We start from the raw sequence: 19,901 nt of genomic DNA on the forward strand, positions 1-19,901 counted from the left end.
AATGATTCCCCTTTGTGTCATGCCCTGCATTTTACCCCTTGGCGGGTCAGTCTGGGAGGTTTGTTTGCTGGCTGCTGCATCGGAGCACGGAGGGGGAGCAGAGTCTGCCTCAACCCCATCCCGCATTAGCCACAGCCCCTCCCCCCCCCGCGCCCCCCCAGCAGGCATTAGAAAGGGAAAACGCAGCGTCAGCCCCACTTTGTTTCCAAGCATCACCCCGTCCTCTCCTGGGGCCCCCCACCCATTGTTGCAGGGGTCCTTAAGGGTCACAGGGGAGCTGAGTGAGGGTTGTATGCTTGTGGTGGGGTGTGGGGGAGTCTAGCAGCTTTCTAAAGGCTGGCATCTCCGTCTGCCCCCACCCAACCGAGGGCGGGGAAGACAACTGTTGCTAAGAAGCACAATGGATTAATATTGAAGCAATTTATTGTGATGCCCTCCCCCCACCCCCCATCTTCTTAGAGCCCAGGATGCATGGCTAATATGCTAATGACACTCGACCCTATCTCCCCCCCCCCCCCTCACTATATGCTGTGTTTCAGTGAATGGTCTCGGGTGAGACCGCAGGCTTGTTTACTTTTGAACGGACACAGTTGTCCCCAGTGGACAGCCGGCCTGCTCCACACCCTAAGCTGAGGGCCCGGGGCCCCGCCTTCTCACTCTGCCGCTCACCCCATTTGGTGGGCTGCGGGGGCAGTGAGGGGGGGGGGGGGTAGCTGTGTCTCTGATCGAGTGGGGAGGGGGCAATGAGGGCTCGCGTCTTACTAAGCAACACTATCGGCCTGTCGGATTCAAAAGCTTAGCTGTGTGTTTTGTTGATGCAGAACTAAACACTCAAGTACACATTTCATCCCCCATCAATGTGAAGCATGGGCCTCCCGTAAGTAATTCCTTTAGTGAATCTTCTAGAGAGACAATTAATGGAGAGGAATCTCTCTGAAAAGCTTTCTCACATTTGAGTGGAAGCCCAGAGTAATAATCTGAAATCAGATGAGTGATTAAAGGCTAAATTTGCCACAGATCCCACAATGATATTACAATTTGGCGTTGCAGTGATTCATTTTGAATAGGCACAATTTTATATGTTTGTGTGAGTGCGAGCATTTTAAAAGTTCCATAAGTAAATATAAATATATTTCAGCTTCCTCAAAACATTTTCTTTCAAATTGTTTTTCTTAAAAAAACAGTAAAACTTTGCATGTCATGAAAAAAAGATAGAGCCCCCTTAAGTGTGACCACCCCAGTGTTGTTCCAAATCAGAGTCTAGATGAAAAAAGAAAACAAAAAGCAGAATCTCCCTACACGGGAAGAGAGCCAGCGATTGTCTGAAAATGAATGATTCATGAAGACACCGCAGTATGAACTGTAACAATGGCCACAACCCCCCGCCCCCCCACGCCTCTGGCTCCAACAGCTGGCTTTGTTGACACCACTGTGTCCAATAGCAACAAGCAGACCCTCGGGTTGCACTGCCAAGCCCAGCTTAAGCGTCCGGTCAAGGCTGACAGGGGAGGCATGACCGCTGCGGCCCCCGCCATCATCGGCTGCCCCATGCACTGTGTTGATGGGCCGTGCCTATTTAACTGTCACTCTGTATTTCACTGGTGGGGGGCCTGGAATGTTCCTGGTTATGAGCAAGCCGAGCTGAGAGTGGATTTCGTCATCCCTGCGTGCCACCCGTGCTGAGGGCTGGGTGTCCCACATTCGCCGGCGGCCATTTTACTTTCACAAAACACCAGGAATGGTGCGATCTGCCACAAAATGTCTCTCAGTCACAGCTTGTTTTGTTCTTTTGTGGTTCTGTTGGGGAAAAAGAAAGAAAAGAACTCAGACTGAATAAACCACTTGCAGAAATACTCCGCATGCACAGCTGAGTGGCTGCCTCTCATCTCTGACGCGGCTCTTGACATTCCCCCGGTTCAGAGCACGGCCTCTGCCTTCACGGCCCCGGGTCACAGTGCACCACGGTGCAGCCTCCTCCTTCACGGTGCCGGCTCACAGTGTACCACGGCACGACCTCCTTCATTAAGGAGCTGGCGCAGATTGGCCTCCTCCTTTGCAATCCCAGCTCAGCTGTTACGGCGCCGGCTCAGACTGTGCCACGGCACGGCCTCGTCCGTTACGGCGCCGGCTCAGACTGTGCCACGGCACGGCCTCGTCCGTTACGGCGCCGGCTCAGACTGTGCCACGGCACGGCCTCGTCCGTTACGGCGTCGGCTCAGACTGTGCCACGGCACGGCCTCGTCCGTTACGGCGCCGGCTCAGACTGTGCCACGGCACGGCCTCCTTCATTAAGGAGCTGCCGCAGATTGGCCTCCTCCTTTGCAATCCCAGCTCAGCCGTTACGGCGCCGGCTCAGACTGTGCCACGGCACGGCCTCGTCCGTTACGGCGCCGGCTCAGACTGTGCCACGGCACGGCCTCCTCCGTTACGGCGCCGGCTCAGACTGTGCCACGGCACGGCCTCGTCCGTTACGGCGTCGGCTCAGACTGTGCCACGGCACGGCCTCGTCCGTTACGGCGTCGGCTCAGACTGTGCCACGGCACGGCCTCGTCCGTTACGGCGTCGGCTCAGACTGTGCCACGGTGCTGCCACTCATCTGCGATGCCTGCACTTAATCTCACAGACAGGCAGATTGAAGGAAATGAAATCTAACTCAACAAAGGATTCGTGCTACTTTGATCAGAGAATTACACCCCCCCCCCCCCCCCACCCCCCAGATTACTTAGAATCTACTGCATGCATGTTTGTCTGTCCGCTACAAAACAGAAGCACATCGCTGTTGCTTTGATGCAATCTTTGCACTTTAAAGGGGGGCTTATAGAGAAGCAATGGGGGGCAGCGTGAGGCTGGGGGAACCTGACACACCTCCCAATACACACCAGTGTGAGCAAGACCGCCTGGCTCTGTGATTCGCACCCGGAACCCACAGGATTCTGGGGCATTTATGAGTCTCTTTGTCAGTGAGATGGAGTCTTTTCAGTCCGACATAAAAACATTTGCGGGAATGCAGATCTCCAGTCCGGGGAACCTGACAGACCATAGAGAACGGCAGTGCAGATAAATAAAGGTTCCACCCTTCTAATAAAGCAGAGTTCCTCCACGTACTCGGGCGTCGCGCTCGGCTCCCAGAGATAAATGGTGCTTGTTTTCCCTGCACGTCGACCTGCGCCGATTTTATCTCACCTGAGAATGACGGCTCACAGGCCCGTTTGATAATAAGCAAGAGATTCGGACTCATGACTCCAAAGCCAAGAAAGAGCGTCCGCTGTCAGCTGTTATCCAGGCTGCCGGGAGATCTTCCTCTCCGACGTCCGTCACCATGACTGCAGAGGGAGCTTGTCGTCCGATTAAGCTCCGTGCGGGTAGGGGACGGCTTATTAAGAACTGGGGTGTAAAATTATTTTGGAGCTCATTTGAATAGCGCATGGTTGACGGCAGCACCGTTACAGGAACGCAGGGAAGGGAGGTGGCAAGGGCTATATTTAGATGTGCAATGTCTATTTAAAACAGCAGCAGCGGTCAAGCGGTTTTAAAATCCATGATGCGCATACATATTAATTATTGATACGGCTTCGGAGCTCAGCTTTAACTCCAGGTTTTTCAAAGTGGTCCATCTCTACAGCAGACACGACCCGGTGAAATCGATATGGGGAGACACACGAGACAAAGGAGTGAAACCGTAGTACAAATTAAATCATTAGGATGATGCATACGCACAGAAGGAGAGCGCTTGGTAAGGTCAATGAATTACACCAGCATATCCAGCATGTCTGCATCTTTAATGTGCCCCAAATTGGCCTCAAGAGCTCTTTAGAGGGGAAAAAAAGACACTACAAAAAAAAAATCCCTATTATGTTACGGCTGTGTATTGGGTGAGCGGATAAATAGTTAAAGACCCCAGCAAATACAGCGTGGATGAACAATAAGAGACAGGTGCTGGCGGAGTTATGGCCTGAATACGGTGAGAGACAGTGGAGAATGAAAATAGCGTGTGTCCCTCATTACTGCAGCCGCCCACTTTGCCCGTCAGTGTAGCCCAATGTATCACATCGCACAAATGAAACCTTTGGCTTTAAATGCCGTTTGATTGAATCTTGGTGCAACGCTCCGGTTTGACAGATGGCGAAACGTACAAACAAACGCATTCATATGAAACACGTATTTGCAGCCAGCAGCTCGATCCTAGGCAACTGCCTGTTTCTGTTGTACAGCTGCATATTTTACTGCAGAGGTTCGGGGTGAAGACGGAGCCTGAAGGGGCTACGCAACAGAAGCTCCTGGGTTGGTGAAGCCTCGGTTTTTGGGTTATGGGTCCCTGACCCGAAACGCCACGTCAGGAACAGGCTGCGAGGACGGTGATGCGCCGATCGCGCCAAGCGGACTGCGGCTCTAATTGTTATCGAACGGACTATTCATACCCTGATTTACCAACTGGGCCCGGTTGTAGCCTAATGAGCTCAGCTTTTTTGCGTGGGCTTGAGGTTTGGACCCACGGCTTGAGGCTAATTTGAATTGGTGGTGCCATTGGTTATGGGTTAGGCTGAGGTGCCGATTAAAACACAAAGGTGTTTGTTCACTCATTAACGTTGGGGGTGGGTTGGGGTTCAGGATTCCCCTAATGGAGGTCGTGGGTCATTGGAGATATTCAGGAACATTCTATGCTCATTTCAGTTTGACAGAAGGGCAACACCACATAAGCAAACACGGCACATAGTCTAAAAATACCTCCATTCATCAGCAGTAGCTGCTAAGCCAAGCAGATCATGATGTATCTGGACTAAAGCATCCTGATAAAGGTGCAATAGCTAATACAGGACACTGATTACACATGCAGTGGAGGTGGAGCAGCTGGTGGGTTGGAACAAAAGTCTCATGGATAAAACTAAAGAGATGATTGCCGACTTCAGGAAGACCGATGTGGACTCTTTCTCCATCAATGGCCACTCCATGGAGACAATCAGAAGCACTAAACACATATGACCTCACCTGGTATCTCAACACCACCTCTCTAGCCAATGAAGTGCAACCGCACCTCTGTGTCTTGTGGCGACTGCGGAGAATGAGCCTCCCTCACCATGTTCTACAGCGAGTGTCCGTAGTGAGTGTCCGCACCGACTGCATCACTGCCTGGTATGGGAATCACAAATTCCTCAAACAATAGGTCAATGGAGGGTGAAATACAACAGAAACATCAACAGCCCCTGCCCCATTCTGGATACTCATGACAAATGCTACATTCGCATGGCCTCCAGCATGCTGGCTGACCCCCCAACCCCCCCCCCCCCCCCCCTCTGTCTGGAGATATCGCAGCATCCAGGCTCAGCTACAGCTTCTCCCCCGAGGCTGTCCAGGTCCTCAACACCCTGCTGCCCCCCATCTCCCACACAACTTAATAATGACCGTAAGATCCCCCCCCCCATATCCCTTGGCACCTTCCGCAATGCTGCACCCATCCCACCATCTCTATAGTTATTCTACATGCCGTATTTATTCCGATATCACGCCAGCCATGATGATAAATCCCTCCCTGGTGCATCTGCTTTATTCATATATAGACTGTGTTGTATCACGCTGCACTGTGTGAGGTCTGACACACGGCCTGCACAGCTGTCTATGGTGAACGCGATCCTGCGTTTTTCCATTGTATGGGCGGGATTCTCAACATATCTGGCGTCACATGTATGCCCACCGTATAGCTTACATATGGAAATGCTGCCTTATTTATTAATTCGACTCTTTGCACTTAAACCTGTCACTTTACTGCTAATTGCACAGCATAAAAAGATGTTAATGATGTTATTGGTTAAAGTTCATTGTTGAAAGTCTCGTCTATACTTATGGGCCCGGTTTCACAGTCTTGAAGTCAGGCAACAAGATATTTCCCTGCACACTGTACTGAGTATGACTGTGGGTATGTCAGATAAAACTTTCGATGACTGATTTATCGTTTGGTCCATGATAATAAAGTTCGCTTCTTATCATTGGGCTCCAACGCTCACCTACCAACGAAAGCTGTAGAACCTGAACATCTGGAGAACCTACGAATGGCCTGCATGCAGAGCTAGGCCCAGATTTAAAAAACAGTGAGATAAAAACAGTCACTGCTGAGTCACTACACCCCCCCCCCCCCAGTTTCCAATTTAAAAATATATAGTACAAATGTAACAGCAGATGCTGCAAAGCAGCTTTGTCTGTCCTCAAGGTTAGATGTCAGCCATGAGCAGCACATGGATGCAGGGCCTGTTCTCTGCTTGCTGCTCTCCCGATCGGGTTTGACAAATCATTTAACGTTCCGGGTGCATTCTTCTCCAGATAGAAGATAATCCACTAAGCGACCTAGCGGGGGTGATATCAAACACCCAACACCTTCAACAACAGATTACTGATGCCCCCAAAATAATTCTTTCTCTCATTCTATAGTTCAAAGGAGGCAATAACCAATTTCAGCACAATATCACATACAATCCCGCGTAAATGACAGATTGACGGATGCAGGGCCGGGAAAGAACAACTCCTGTGGCCAATTAAACTGTACATAAACACTGCCAATTATTACCAAGGCGCACAGGTCTATTCTGAGGGAATTATGTATGAGGCCCCTCCCACTACTAAAATAGGCCGAAGCACAAACTGCATCCAGATTAAACAGCAAGGGTGCCTAGCTCTCCCACCGAGGGGCCAGTGAACAGGTGTCATAACCACTGACCTTCATTTCCAACAGCTCTTATCAGCCGTAATGCAGTCTGCTTGGGTTCGCGGCGTTCTGGGGAGATTATGCAGCCTAAAACGGCCTTCAGCAGGTTCGCCAAGGAACCACACTCCCTCCATCTTTAATCGTGGGCCTCGCCCGTGACAGCGCCGCCTACATAGCCATATGGGGGTCCTCTAAGTGGGGGAGCGAAGGTGCTCAGGCCCCAGCAGCTGAGAAGAAACCGAACACTAACAGGAGGAGGGCCGGTTAAAGCGCAGTGTCCCCGCTGAGCACCAGCCCGGGTGCGACTAGCCCCGCCCACAGCCTTGCCTGTGATCCTCACAGGACACTGGAAGGCAAGATGGCGGAATGGCGTGCAGCACGGGTGTCACGTCGAGGCGTCCAAGCACTGCCTGTTCCTGTGTTAATGCCACGTGTGTTAAGTGTGTTAGGTACGTGTCTGTCTAATATCCCTCTCTCAGTATGTCATGTTTAAATATCTTACATATTTATGCTCTATTTATTACAGTTTGTTTGCACTGCGACCAACGATACAGAAATGTCACCTCAGTGTGTGACCCGTGTGTCATATAGTTGCAGATGATAGCAAAGACACTCTGCCTTTGACTTAACGAGAGAGCAGAGCCCCGTTGCTGCATGCGGCACGGAAAACAATCCATTCCTCACAGAGGAACGAAGGAAAAAACACATTATTTATGTTCCAAATGAATCTTCCATCGCTCCCTTATTAATTCCATCCCATTACTTAATGGAGGCTAATGAATACACTATCATCAAATGAGGCTTATGCCCCTTTATTTACTGATGAGAGTAAAATCTCACCATAAAGCTGTGATGTGATTACAGCAACAACACAGAAACCCTGCCTCCATTTACAGCGTCTGATTGCTGAGGAAACAAAAATTGTTTTCTTGTGGTATTTTAAAGATTTTAAAGTTAATTCGGCAAATTATGGGAATGACGACGATGAATGGTTTCTTTTCTTTTTTCCACAGGGAATGTCTCTCAATGCAGCACATCCCGAAAAGGTTCAGCCCTATGGTGAGCTTTACACACCACGCCGTCCTACTCATCCGAAACAAAAACGGCCGCAATCGCTCTTCTCTTCCCGAGCAGGCCGCTAATGAGGAAAGTGGGGAGGAGGGAGGGATTTCAGCGGAGGTGTAGGGCTGGGGGTCTGGGGCTTGTACCTCTCATCCGGACCCCAAGATCCCTTGTTCGGGGACTTAATGGATTGAAGGAAGCAGCCCTGTTAAGAAATGGCAGCTCTGAGCTGCCGCTGTCGGGCCGTTTAATGAGGCCGTATGGGTCAGATGTGCTGACACGCGTCCCGTGCCGGGCAGTGTTGAGCGCTGACTCAGCACCCCGCCTTTGGAGTCACCGGTCTCTCTCTGTACTGTTTTTTTCCTCTTGGCCTCAGTGTCTCTCTGGCTGGGGGGGTAAGACCAGTGGGTGCCACTCACATCAGAAATGGGGCCCAGAGACGTCACTGGACCCAGAAGGCAGGCCCACCATGACGGAGCGGCCGTCTTCCACTGTGAGTGACGTCAACAGCAGCCCGGTCCAGCTATTTGTACAATAATACTGTTACTCTGTTGCCTAGGAGACACTTTTATTCAAAGCGACTGGGGCAGAGAAAGAGTCTAAACATTCATTGCATTTAGAGGGAAGGGGATCTAGCCACTATGCACAGGCCCACGATTAATCGCTCTCAAATGTGGGTCGTCAGATACGAGGCCGGCCACTGCCCTCTTCTGAAGGTCGAATCTGCCATTACTTCACTGACCCAGTTGTCTTACTGGCTTGGCTGCTATTGGGAGCAGGTTGAGTTAAGTAACCCGGTCTGTCGGCCTCCCGGCCGTTGATTAACCGTGCTGAAAAGCCCGTCGTTATAAATGGATAAAGAATAAGCTGTTTAAGTCCGCCCGGATGAAGGGTTCTCGAGGTGCGCCAACCATAAAAACAAAAATATCATGGAAAAAAGACACATAATCCTGTAGTCAAACCCTAAAGAATCAGGCTAATAGCACTAACAAATTTATAGTAACGCAGTAACTCAGCAACACCCCCGCGAATCTGGAGGAACCCGACATAAATTTAATAAATGAAATCGATCAGCAGAAAGGGGGGTTCGAGGTGTATACTGGGCCTGCATGAATGAACATGAGTATGGTGCCGTGATAAAGTGGGCCGACCCACAGCATGGATAAAGGACCACAGCAATGACTCTCCAAACGGCGCCTGGCCCCCAGGGCCCCCGCACCCATGAATCACAACAATCAGCACCATGTAAGCGGTCAGTGCCTTTCTGTCCTACCAGGCGCTGGTCAGGCCCAGAAAAACAGCGACGTTGGTCCGCAGGGAATTGACATTTCTGGAGAACACCCTTCGACCTTTCCGCGGTTTGGCGGCTGAGCCCGATGGGGGCTGGGGGGCTGCACGTGACGATTTGCATGTGTTTATAAATCCTCTTCATCGGCCGAGTAAATTATGTATGGACCTAAAAATAACCCATGAAACTCCAAGGCCAGAGCGCCGCAGCCTGCGAAAGTGTTCCAGATCCATGTATTAACACACGTCATCTGGCCCAGAGCTCGCCATTTCCTGGCTCTGCCAGTCGGCACTCGTATTCCCAGGATGCACCAGCCACTCGCATGAAACGAATCCTTTTTTACCCTTCCAGTCGTCTGATGGGCCCTCTTCACTGAGGGGAAAATCCCCCAGCCCCTCTTGCCACATGTCCGTTCTGGTACGCAGAACTTTGCATCAAACGGCCGACGCGGCTGCTGCTGCAAGTGTGATATTTAAAGGTCACATATTGCGGGTGTTGTGGGCATGCGCCGATCCCGGCGTCCATGGGCACTAATTAAAGGTGCCGCTGTCAGAAGTCGAAAAGTAAACACGGCTAAAATAGGTTTATTCTACTTCTTTTGAAAAGTTCATTTTTTTCCCCCTTCAGTTAGAGACAATTCGAATGTTGAAACCAGCGGAGTTTTAATCCTAATGAGAGAACCACCGCTACCTCAGTGTGCGATAAGAGAATCCGGGGCGTGTTTGTGAAATATATTCCTGCACCGGAGCCATATACACTGTCGATGGCTTGGCTCCGGGTCCAGCGAGCGAACGTCTAATTAACTTATTATTACGCGTCTCTTAGCCGGCTGTCAAATCCCAGCTCGGGGCAGCGCTGCATCCATCTGACCTGATTTGACTGCCAGTCACATAATGAACTACTTAGTGCCCCACATACAATCGCACCTTATACAGAAGTGGTGCCAAGGGCCCGACAAGGGGGTAAAGGTCGGGAAGAGGAGGAGTCCGGGGCGGCCACAAATTTGAATAAATTTCGGAAATCGGCTCGACGGAGCCGCGCCGAAGGAAAACAGGCGAGGCCCTCCTCTCGCTGATATTTAAAGGTTAATTTGTTTTCATGAATAATTAAAGGGATGCCTGTTAACTTAATTCTGCCCCTACATGTTTAGAAAATGCTAATTAAATGGCCCATTTAAAATCCTGTCAGGTTGCAGTGAGAGATGGGGAAGCAGGAGGGCGGGGTTTTAGGGTTCGGCTCAGAGAGGTAATTAGGTCTCCAACTGCCGACAAATCAGACAACATGATGACTGACAGCCTTGGCCCCTGATTGGACCCGAGGCCTTTACCCCCCCCATCCCCGGAAGGGAATGTGTGCGCGCATGTCTCATACAACTGGATTCAGCAGTGAGAAGGATGGAATTGAAAGATCCACTGCAAGGAAGGAAACTTCTGTGAGCTTTCGTGCCCTATTCGGTGTGGCACCTCCGGGGACCTGGACATGCCCTCACACCTGGAGAATGGCTGTGCTCCTGTGAATTAATACGGACCATCACCGTACTCAGAGCTGAGCGTGAGGGGCTGCCTCGGGGTGACAGCGTGCGCTCCCCGCCGACAACCCCATCCATGTCGCACCTTTTTTCATTATCAGCCCCCCCCCCCCCCAGAGGCACGTAGCAGAATGCCCTGTCTCCCAGACCCCACTTTCACGCGAGATCCCCACCATGAGAGAAATGCGATTTTAGCTCTCGCGGTGTCACATGCGTGAGGCGGAGGTGCCATGTCCATTAGCATGATGAAATGTGCCCCCTTCCGCACAGCATGGCGCAAGACTGTAACATTACTGCTAACATCATTACATGCTTCGGTCCCAAGGGATACCTGCCTGTGCAAGTGCCATCCGGACATGATTTACCTACAGTACCTCTAAGCAAAGATAAATCAGACTAATCAAACAGTGACTCACCATACCACCCACCCATCCATCCATCCATGCATGCATCCATCCACCCACCCATCCTTCCATGCATCCATCCATCCATCCATCCACCCACCCATCCATCCATCCATCCATCCATGCATGCATCCATCCATCCACCCACCCATCCTTCCATCCATCCATCCATCTATCCACATTCAACCTGACCAGGGTCATTGGGCACAAGGCTTGGAAAACATCTCTCTCCCTCTCTGTCTCTCTCTGTCTCTCTCTCTCTCTCTCTCTCTCTCTCTCTCTATATATATATATATATATATATATATATATATAATATATATATATATACATACACACACACACACACAATTTCTCTCTTTCTCTGTAAACTGGAATGACCAAAAAATCTCTTGAAGAAAACATTCTTTTTGGGTATATTGTATATTATTTTTGGAAGCTGTTAGGTGGTTTTATGAGCAAATGAGCTGCAGGTGGGGCGGGGGGGGGGGGGGGGGATGCCAAAGGAGAGAGAACAGGCGTCGCGGAACATGACCAGACGAAGAACCATCATGCCAAGGTTAGAGATGGGGCTGTAATAAAAAGGGCAAGGACGTGGGGGGGTCGAGAGCCTGTTAACATGCAGGCCACGGCAAACGGCGGCGCACCCGGCCGCCCCCCGTTGCCGGGGGGCTCTCTGGCTCTGTCCTCGCCTGCACTACAAAGCGCGCTTCCGTCCTGTGATTGGCTGGCCGCTGGCTCAACCGGCGTCGCTCAGTGGGGTGCGGGTCCCGGGTCCCGGGCTTCGGGCAAGTCGCCACCACGCCGCAGCGTCTTTGAAGCAGACAGCTTCAGCCCGGACGTAATTTTTAATATATTAATTAGACCCTCAGTGTAAAACAAACCTCGTTTAAAAAAAAAACCACACATCCTCACGTAGTCAAGCGCTGACGGCCACCCGCCCGCACTGCCGCGGGTCACCGCTGACCGAGCCTAACCACGTCAGAACCGAAAATCAATCTTACATCACGTAGCAGCAGCCCGACAGCCGCCTTCTACTGGCCCCCAGGGGACCGATAAAGGCAAAAAGCTAATTCCTGTGACCTTTAAGAGAAATTTTCTTCTTCCGGGGTTTTCGTGTTTTTTTCAGTGAATACAGATTTTTGTCTATGCAAATTATGGTATTTTTCCCAGCGAATCAAAAGCACAAACCCTTAAATGCTCAATTTTATCAACAGCAACAAAAGCCTGAAAGAGTGCCATGTCAAGGCCTCCCTGGCAAGCAGAGCGGTAAATATCCTTTAGCGGAAATGGTTTATACGGAACTAAATGCGACGTCGGGGCGATGAACTGAATTAAACATGAAGGCCAAGATGTCAATTCATGCTTCTGTTAATCACAGAGCGTACATCACATTGAGGATTCACACTGGCGTGCTCCTCCACTGCCTTGTTCCCTTTGTACTTGACACTGAATATTAACTGAGCGACAGAAAGCAAACTGTTTGTTTTACAGACATTAACTTTGCTGACAGTTATACGTTTATCTATGGTTTTTGATGTTCAGCGTGCGCATGTTCTACCTGACACTAGACTGAGCACCCGGCTTCGGGTGATTTCTTAGGACTAAATGGTAAAACAACGCAATTTATGACACTCAGCTGCGTCTATTCGGATCCACCTGGAATGGTTTTATAAGGTCAACCATGCGGGTTGAAGTTTGTTATGTTTACTTTAGTTTTACACTTTTTCTACACTGCTGTCTGCTGCTTTTTCTTGTCAGTATATATTAGCAGTTTGTCTAAAATGATGAATAACGACAGAAGTACTGTTAAAATCATGTAGAAGTGACGCTGCCAGCTATCGGGTTGATACATTTGGTTGAACTTTTTAGGGGTTATTAACTTGTATAATGGTGAAGTGAGGCTCTTTAACCTCTACACAGCCCTGTGTTGAATATTCAACAACGACAAACCACTGACTCATGTTTAATTAATCCTGTAAGTCACAGGAAACAACAATGATGACATATTAGTCTAGCATTAGTGACCAAACGGACAACCAATTAGCAACCTGCAAGCAAACAACACGCAGCAGTCAGCCTTATCTTATTTAAAACATCACCAGTGAAGTGTTTGCAACTTGTGTGCACGAGTCTTCAGTATAATACTAGTTTTTCTTTGGATGTTTTTCCTAAAACAAAAGTCAGCCTTCCTATTCTGTGGTCCAGCACCTCAAAATAAAAGGTTCTCTCCAGGTAGCTCACTCACTCATTTATATAGAATATAGTTTGAAACATGTATTGTAAAAGAGATCAGATAAGCACATAATGCCCAGTGGAAACAATGCAAGTGTGGTAGAATGCCTGCCAATACAATTTTGTTGAAAGTGTGTGATTTTTCTAAACCACAAAATAAACAAATAAGTAACAGCAATACTCACTGTGAATGCATGTCTCACCACACTTAACTGGAGGGTTTGGCCGGCGCCGGAGGATCAGCAGGGAGACAAACAAACAGAGAATCTCAGAAAAGAAAGATAAATAAACACCAAAAACATTGTATTATCATATACTATTAGAATTTCCAGTTAATCCGTCCATGTTACATCAGTGGCTGTTTGGTCGATCAGGATCACACTCCTGCCGCCCACATCTTTCTGCATCCATCCTATAAACTCTTACGCTAGTCGGGGTCATCGGGGGGGCGGCTGGACCCTATCCCAGGCAGCATAGGACTCAAGGCTGAGATGACAGTTTATCTCAAGGGACACACACAGTCATACAAGATTTGAATCTTGAAACCAAGTGAGGTGACACTTGAAAGGTTGATTAAAAAAACCTGAACCGTGACTGAGCAGGTAAGTTTCCTGGGTCTTGAAAGTGACCCATGGAAGGTCATTCCTGAGCTGGTCACGGTGGTGGAGAAACAGAAGAACCAGAAGCCATGAAGCCGTAAATCTCCTCCCCACCACTGGGGCTTCGTAGCATTCTGTCATTTATAGCGGCGGGGGAACCTTGAGTGAGCCCCCGCTGGCACTATCGCCAATGAGGATCGATCAGCTGACGGTGGGGGGGGGGGTGCTTTGGGAGTGTAGAGGGAGGCGGAGTCAACCCTAATGCCTCTGGCCTTTAACCTCTGACATCCCAACATGACCGCCCTGTCATTTATTAATCGGCTTTATGGGAAATCAGATGGACTATTCACACAGATAATGAGTGAGCACACTCACCGACTGGCTGGGGTCGAGTCCTGCTACCCCTCGACATGGACGTAGCCCTGTCAAAGGAGTCAGCTTTAAGATGTGTGAGTCTTTCGTCCACAGGGAGGAAGTCCCCACCATTTGCTGTGCTTGCAATGCTGCCCCTCTTGGTAATGTGTCCTCTGCTCTCACGTCGAACCGCACCACATTACTCATACTTGGGCATGGTGTTTGAAAGTAACTTTCAGCTGGGACATACCTGTCTGGGCTCATTACCGTCTCCCCCATGCTGGGGGCAGGTCTCGGAAGGGGATGGGGGTTGTGTACATGCGGTCAACGAGCAAGGCAGCCACTTCCACCCAATTCTGACTTTGGGGCATTTCTGAGAGAGACAGGAGCATTTCTAGGACACACGCGCACACACACACACACACACACACACACACATAGAAACAGACACCTCCATCCTAGGAATATACAACACAGAAACAAATCTGTTTAAAAGCTAAAAAAATCTAAATGGATGCTAACATCTAAGGATTAAGGATTAAGACTTGTATTAGCTGCCAAGAAAATAGCAAGAAAACTGAACCTGCTTTTGTAACGAAGTTGTGTTTTCCCACTATATAACCATATAACAATATAACTATATAATTATATAACTATAAGCTGCTAATTACTCCTGTAGACGTTCCCACAGCTGAGTTTCCTTTCAGTATTAGGTCTTGTGCAAAGAAAACAAACCACAGGGAATTTATTCTGAAAAATGTATAGGGTTAATGACAACTAGTTCACTCAAAAATCGACAGATTTCGTTGCCTAGCAACTGCCACATGCCACAAGTTACTGGTGATATCCCATTCTTGGGACGGACTCCGTCCTCCACTTGTTCCCCCAGGTACTGATTGGTCCGGTTAACAAAGAGCTTCCTGTATGTGCAGTGTATGTGACCAGGTGGTACGAGCACCGAGCGGGACCGTGCACACATGTCCCGTAATGGGCGCAAACATGACCGACAGCATGAACTGTGCCGATCACTCATCCCCAGTGGTGAAGCTCATGAACTCACTGGCAAAAAGATCACGGCAGTCTGAGGATAACAAAGCAACACGTGCAATTACGGTGAGATTGCCAGGTGAAAGCTGAGACCCGGGAGTGGGGCATTGGGACCCTGGGGGATGGATGCATGTGCAGGTCACGGGGCACCGAGGACCCCAGCTCTGTCGCTGATCCATCAGCGTTTCTTGTGACATGGCCAGCTGTAGCCTGGTAGTCCAGCTTTGCAAAGAGTTACAGCTGTGGGGTAATAATGTGGACATGTAGGGAAATGTTGCTTTACTGAGACACATTGGGTCTTATACAGTTTTTCCTTTTAATAATTTAATTTCTCCAACACTGCAATGGCTCATGCATTTCTTATAAGCAGGGGAGATGCACAGTGTTATGCAGTAGTTGTTCTACCCTCTGGTTATCCTGTATGATAAAGTAAGGTTTACATTAATTCATTTTTGATGGCAGAGTAACAAATTGTTAACACATGAAACATGTTTTTCTTCCTTATCCAGAGGGGATTTCTGGGGATTCAACAGGAGAAATCTGGGGAATCCACAATGACAAACTGGACATGTGCCAAATCTTGGGGTTCTATGGGGGAAATCAGGGGGTCAAACCCAGCGTCTATAACATGATTTGAGGGTTCACAAGGAGAATCTAGACTCCTGACTGAATGGAGAGGATCTATGAGGAAATCTGGACAACCCAGAAGTACAAATGAAGGAACAGGTAAACCAGACATTTTTTTAGCTCAATTTTTGTAATTTTAAAATAATAAAGATAAAATATCTAATCAAAATCCCTATCTGTCTATCCGTAACCCTAATGTGAGGTAACAATAATGATGGTGGTAATGATGATGAGGTTGATTGTAAGAATAATTAAAAAGTGAAAAAACGAAGGAGGAGAAAAAGATGAAGAGGAACAAGAAGGAGGAGGAGGAGGAGTAGAAGGAGGAGCAGAAGGAGGAAAAGGAGAAGAAGAATCAAGAAGAATGAGAGGCAACAGGAGACGGATGTGCTCGCTGTGGGATCACTGGGACGTACTCAGTGTTTGCATCATTCAGCCAGAGGCAAACATAACAAGAGTTTAAAAGATTTAGATTAAATTACTGTTTTGTTTCCAGTGTTTTGATGGAGGTTCAAACTGAATTAACTTATAAACCCACAATAACAGTAAGCTTCGCACTTAATATCATTTTTGCAGGTTTCGAGAAAAATAAACAAATATCACCTTGCAAAACAATATTTACATTAATTTACATTCGATTACATTATCTCAGGCGAGAGAGAAGCCACAGCTGGCGTGAATGTACCCGGCTATGGGCTCCAGCTGCACCAGTAGCATCCCCCACTGTCCCCTGTGGGCATCCCGTACTCACACCTGAAACAGCCACTGGTGCCCTTGCCTTACCGCTGACTGTAAAGTGCTCTACAGGGGTGACCCTGCCTGTTCCTGTAACACTATGTATGCTAGAATGTGTTACCCCCCCAGGGGACTCCTAACCTGTCCTCGCACGACAGCTCTGTAACACAAGAGTGCATCATTTTGTTGATAGTAGCCACTACTGATTATATCAGGAATCCAGTAATCTACCGATTAATCTGGCAATTCATCCAGTAATCGTTTAAATCCATCCATCTCTTTTCTGTAACCGCTTGTCCCATTCAAGGACGCGGGGGGGGGTCGGGAGCCTTTGAGTTCAAGGCAGGGAACAGCCCAGGGTGGGGCACCAATCCATCACAGGACACACTCACACACCATTCACTCACACAGGCACACCTACGGGCAATTTGGTAGCTCCAATTAACCTCAGCAAGTTTTTGGACTGTGGGGGGAAAGCCGGAGATCTCAAAGAAAACCCCACAATCACACGAGGAGAACATGCAAACTCCAAACACAAGGAGCCATAGCAGAGACTCAAACCCTCGCCCCAGAGGTGTGAGGTAACAGTGCTAACCACTGCACAGTATAATATAATATAATATAATATAATATAATATAATACAATATAATATAATATACTGCAGTTGGCAGGAACCAACCACATATGGTCAAATTTAAGCTCTTCAATTCACTTAAGTTGCAAGTTTTTGGACAGTGAAAGGCAACCGGAGATTCCGCCGAAAAGTCACACACACAAAGAGTGAACACGCAAACCCCACACACACATAGTGAACACGCAAACCCCACACACACAAAAAGTGAACACGCAAACCCCACACACACACAGAGTGAACATGCAAACCCCACACACACAAAGCAGCGATGTGCAGGGACACTATACCACCTAGTGCGCCACCGTGCATTCCTCTAAACAAGGCCTGCACTACGAGTGACTTTAATATCGACATGGCTTCTCGTGCACATGCAATAGTCACATTGCAAGACTGCAAAAGTTTTCTGGGTTCAAACCATCAATAAGTTGCGCAAAAGCATTTTTACTCAGTCATAGGAAACTAAACTTAGCGAGCTTTGCAATTTTAATGACGGCCCCTTTTCAATATTATCTAGTATATGTTAAAAAAAAAAAGTCTGAAGTTTACGTCGCTGTTTTTGTATGAGCTCTGCATGCGCTCTCTGAGACATCATAATCATTCTCATCTTGCTGTTGGACTCACTCAATGACTGTGTGGCGTGTTTGTGAGAAATTAAACATAAATGAGTGAAGAGGAGAAAAGTGAACAAGAACCGGTCACGAACTCATTCGTCTTTAGAAATATATTTTATTCCACAGAGACGTATTTTAAGCAAAAGCAAGTGATTTGTCTGAACTATTTCGTGTTTGTTGGCACAGCTCACAGCAGCACCACCAACGTATTTGACAGACTGTTGGTAGATAATAGGCCTCGGTTCTATTTGGCTGTATAGTTAATTCTCAACTCCTAAGTATTGCAGCAACTTCAAATATTGCAATGTGAACCGTCCAATATTGTTCAGCCCTACTCAAAGCACACAATATGTCAACAAAACAAAAAATAATATTATCATCGTATTATGTAAGATTATTTTTACATACAGAAATATTATAAAGTAGGGTAAAGTAGGCAAAATAGTCAAAGTCAAAGTGGTGACAAAAACAGGGTAGGTTACTCTGAGAGGCTAATTGGCACTTATCTATGGCTAACCTCACATTATTGGGTGAGTCCGACAAACCTGAATGTCTTCTTGTACTCTTTGTTTGTATTGCAGTTGTGTTGTTGTGATATTTAAGTTCTGTTTGGCAATACTGAGCGATGACTGCATTTTCATTCGGTTTTAATGTGAAGAATGCTTTTTCATTTGGACAGTCATTACATTACAGTCATACACTGTCCTCCTTCCACCATATTGCCGAGTAATCGAGAAGCAAAATCGATGCTTTTTGATTATCGATTAATCGAGTTTAATCGAGTCATAGTAACAGCTCTTATTTTGTTTATTGCTGTAAGTCCTGTGCAAACTATTAATTTAATCATGTACTATGTACAGGGATGGACATAACTGGACATAACTACGCAAGTACAAATTCACCTTTAAAAATGATACGTGTGACAATCGATTGTGGTAACAGTGTAAATGTGTACTTATTTAATGTGCACTGATATGAAAACAACATATAATGCTTTATAAGTTAATCTTTATATGATACTTCAAATAAGTATGCATTTGTGCTTTTACAAATAATCGATTATCGCACGTATGGATTTTAAAGGTGAATGCATACTTGCGTACCAGTTACGTCCATGGCTGACTATATGTGTATTTGTTGTTTTTCAGTATCCTGCCAGCATTCTTATCTTTAGTGATTTCTTACTGTAGTAATAAAACAAGCTTTTAATATTATTTTTAACTTACACAGCTAAGTTCTGCTCTGTTTTCCCCTTAGAACATCTAATCTCTATTTTGTCTCTGTAATTTGGAGCATGGTGTCTCTGTTGGAGAGTAAGTCCATCTGTATCGACCTCTATTTTTATGTAACACATTTAGCCACTTGGATATGATTCTCTCCACTTTTATTGAATAAAATTCAATAAATTATTACTGTCAACTGGTTAAAATTTCAACCAAATTTTTATATTAATAAACCCCCAACTTTGATTTTTATCAGAACAGTACAAACAATTTCTATGGCTAAAAATGAGTCACCAGTGATTAATCAACGTCCAAATAATACACAAAACAAAAAGTAATTAAAAGAAAAAAACTTTTTTTCCCCTTCATTTCTAGTCTCATTTAACCAATAAAAACAAACAAGGGTGTAAACAGAAAATAAATGCATGAGGAAAACAAAGCTGTTTTTAATAATTGAAGATGTGATATTTCCAAATCGAAACAATGACACATCATTGACGTCAGATTAGTAGCACATGATGACCAGTATTCTAGAAAATCCATCCATCCATCCATCCATTTCCCAATTGCTTATCCAGTACAGGGTGGCAAGTCTCTGGGAAAATGATCCATCTATTTATAAAAATCAATTTATCCACCCTTCCGTTCATCCTAGCGACACGAATAAAAACGTATTACATTTAATGTAGAACATGGGTGACGTGAAGTTTAAAATGATCCCCCACGGGCTGCAGTGGCGCTGGTGTGCGTGGCAGAGACGGGCTGGGCTGCACACCCACGCCTCGCCGCCCGTCCGGCGGGACAGTCTAATGGCCGTGCTGCGGAATGGGTTTGCCGTCGCCTCCGGGTGAAATGCAGA

General features: G+C 47.4%; 1 long non-coding RNA gene across 1 annotated transcript; it reads right to left on the reverse strand.

The window, feature by feature from the left end:
• Positions 1-1,728: 1,728 nt before the first annotated feature.
• LOC111834999 (uncharacterized) lies at positions 1,729-13,691 on the reverse strand. Its single transcript, XR_002836125.1, has 3 exons — positions 13,638-13,691; positions 13,397-13,423; positions 1,729-1,797 (listed from the first exon to the last, which is right to left on the reverse strand). It is a non-coding gene; the product is annotated as an uncharacterized lncRNA (long non-coding RNA).
• Between the last annotated feature and the right edge of the window lie 6,210 nt (positions 13,692-19,901).

Source organism: Paramormyrops kingsleyae, chromosome 10 (assembly GCF_048594095.1).
Source record: "Paramormyrops kingsleyae isolate MSU_618 chromosome 10, PKINGS_0.4, whole genome shotgun sequence".
NCBI classification, from domain to species: domain Eukaryota; kingdom Metazoa; phylum Chordata; class Actinopteri; order Osteoglossiformes; family Mormyridae; genus Paramormyrops; species Paramormyrops kingsleyae.